This window comes from Octodon degus, unplaced genomic scaffold (genome assembly GCF_000260255.1).
Source record: "Octodon degus isolate 3935 unplaced genomic scaffold, OctDeg1.0 scaffold00046, whole genome shotgun sequence".
Classification (NCBI taxonomy): domain Eukaryota; kingdom Metazoa; phylum Chordata; class Mammalia; order Rodentia; family Octodontidae; genus Octodon; species Octodon degus.
The window spans coordinates 9,231,558-9,234,803 of NW_004524622.1; the positions used below are offsets into that span (position 1 = coordinate 9,231,558).

The following is a 3,246-nucleotide window of genomic DNA, read 5'->3' on the forward strand; positions in this document are numbered from 1 at the left end:
GCATTAACTGCATTCTTCATAGATGTATTTTTTTAGGCTCATTCATATTTTTATTTTATTTTTCTACCAAAGATTAAATTTGAACCTTTTTATTATATACAAGCACATTAGTGTTCTTTAGGTAATGTCCTCCTTCTTCCTCAGAAAAAAATGATTGTCTATTCATGTTTGTCTAGCAGGCCTGTTGAGCCTGAGGGCTGCGTGCAGCCCCGTACAGATAGTAATTCAGCTCCATGAGACCATAAACTTTAATGTTACTATGTGACTTTTTAGCAGTATTTTTCATGACTCTCTTGCACCGACCTTGAACATGGAGTGTGTTGGCAAACTAGAACACTGTGTAGAGATGGCCGAGCCTGCCACAGGTAGGCCATTCCAAACCTGTGTGTCAGACGTGATGTGCACTTGTGCAACTGATTTGTACTCATGCAAATAACTACGCATTTATATACTGGCTAAACAGAGTCCAGTGACCTGTGAAATATGTGCCATCTTGCTTTCATTTTTGGTACAGAAATTTGAGAACAGATAAATTTGGGATTCTGAAAAAATCATGAGTTTTTTTGGTATATTTACAAGTATATTTTCAATCAAATAAATAGATTGTGAATTTTCAAATGGAATGTATACAGTTGCAAATAGATGTCCAACTAAAAACAATTTGATGATGTCTCTTTACTAGACTTTTATAAGTCCTGTTTTCCCAAAGAAAAATATGCCTCACGTCACAGTCACACCTTGCATCATTGTACATTTGTGAACAACTTTTCAGGAATGAAGCACACAAAGAAAAAAATTTGGATCAAAATATTTTGATGAACATCTTGAGAACTCACTGAAAATTGCAACCACTTCCTTGGAATTGGACAGTGATACATTAGTTTCACAATTTCAAGGTCAAATATCCCACTGGATTGATTTTGATGTTGTCTTTTTAAAAAATTTGTTATTCATTAACAATATCATATATCATTGTTTTATGTATGTGGCCTAAGACAATTCCTCTTCATTGAATGTAGTCCAGGTAACCTAAGAGACTGCACAGCCATTAGCTATAGAGAATTTCTGTCATTAGACACACATTCTTTCCTGAGGAAGCCTTCTAGGTTTTAAACAAGTCTCATACTAAAAGTTCTGAAACTTGCTGTGCTAAAAGCTAAGGACCTATGTTCACCCGTGCCTGCAATTCTTGCTATTGGAGATCCCAAAGTACTAGAGTACCTTTTCATGTGAGCCTAGCACAGCCGTTACCTTCACCACAGTAAATAGAATCAACTGTTGTTACCACTCTATTCAAAAGAGCCTCCTTATCTGTCTGTAACATTCTAATCAGTGCAGTCAGTAAGTTTTTAACTTTATTCTTGAGATTTTAAGGACCACTTACTTTCTGTTTCAGTCCTAGCCCCTTCCACTGTTTATTCCTGAGAGCAGTGGGAGAGGCCATTTGTAGAGCAGCAAGGCCCTGCCATTGGCTCAGACAGTTCATGAAGTGTCTGAAACCATTGGAGTCCTAAGCCTGTTTGAAGTGTGTGCTTTCAGTTTATACCTTTCTTGCATAAACATAGGTGCATAAATGAGAAATTGATTAGTATATTTTCTTTACCTCTTTTGTATCCAACATACTTTCTTCAAAAAAGACAGTTATGGTAGAGCACATGCATAATCCCAGTACTTGGGAAGCTGAGGTAGGAGCAGCTCCATGTGTTCAAGGCCGCTCTGGGGTAGATAGTAAGTTGAAGGCCATTCTGAACTATGCAGTAAGACCCTGTCTCAAAAACAAAATAGACAAAAGAAAACAAAAGACAGCTCTTTTGAAAGTTTAAATATTATTGCTAAACTTTTTAGTAGTTTATAAGGAAATATAAACTTTTAGGTTTGATTTCTTCTTAGAGACTTTCTGGCTTTTCTGTGACTATAAAATATGTCAATATGCAACACTTTAGGAAGCTGTAGGTTTTGTACTTTCATCTTAAATGTCATTTCCCTTATCCATAGTATTGTGGGGGGCCAGGAGATGGCTCAGTAGAATAAGCACTTGCCTGGCATAGTACTGTGATCGTAAAGGGGTTTGTTTGTAAAAGCTTATTCAGCTGTTTTATGGAATTTACATACCATACAGTTCCCCATTTTAAAGAATACATTTAAATGTTTTAAGTATATGTACATAATTATGCAACCTTTATCACAATCAGTTTTAGACTATAGATGGTTTTTTTTAACAGTAGCAAAGTTATTAAAGGTAAGAGAGTTATCTCAGCTCTGCATAGTTGAGTATGGGCCAAGGAAAGGTAGGGGGAAATTACACCCAACAGTGTGGTAGTGGGCCATGAGTGAACAAAACTCACTGTGCTTTCTGTTGTGAGCAAAACAGTGGTTGAGACAAACACAAATGGTAGCAAAGATTTATTATATCTAGGAAAAGAAACAACCACAAACAAACAATTCACAACTAGAAGAAACAAGTACAAAGTGAGCCCCAACCAAGCAGAAGTAGAAAAAGAAGTACGCTTCACAGTTCCAAGGCCAGCCACCATGCAAAGCACATGCAGTGTCCTGTAGAGGTATTTTAATGCATGGCCCTTAACTGTAAAAGAAGAGCATCATTTGTGCCATAACATTGCATTGGAGCACATATTGTATTTATCTTCTGCATTGACTCAGCTGATCACTACTTAATCTGTGATCTTCAAAGTTAGGGACAAAACAGCACAGGCTGTTGGGACAAACTTACAAATTCTGTGATAGCTGTGATTAAGGTCCCCCTTGTAGGAATTGATAAACCTATATACTGATGTGTAGAATTTTTGCTGCTTCATATCTAGCCTTAAGAAAGACTAAGAGAAATGGAATGGGCTCATGGTGTTGGTTCCTCACAGAGCTGCCATGACCTTGGTCCTGCCACTTGTGCCAAGGAGTTTAGATGGGAGTGCTTGGCACACAGCGAGCATTCAGTTATATATGGGATAAGTTAGGGTGATATAGGAGCCCTAGACTCATATAGAGGACTAGAAGCAAACATGAAGGCTGCCAAACAAACCAGCCCTCTAGTCTTGTCCAAGCTGGACATCCAGAATAGCTTCCCCATTGGTCTTGCTAATTCACCTTTATACCACCTCCAGATCATCTTATGCAAGGCCATCAGAGTGATCATTTAAGGGAAATAAATTGAACATACAAGCTTAAATATCACATGGCTTCTCTTATACAAGCAACCCAAATTATAAATAAAGAACAAAATAAAAGATA

The 3,246-nt window shown here is 37.4% G+C and overlaps 1 protein-coding gene and 1 pseudogene across 1 annotated transcript in view; both read left to right on the forward strand.

The window, feature by feature from the left end:
• The window catches only part of Cpeb3 (cytoplasmic polyadenylation element binding protein 3), a 239,286-nt gene that overhangs the window by 209,375 nt on the left and 26,665 nt on the right, over window positions 1-3,246 (forward strand). The gene's annotated exons all lie outside the window — the stretch shown is intronic.
• Window positions 311-3,246, forward strand: part of LOC105742295 — a 5,856-nt pseudogene continuing 2,920 nt past the window's right edge.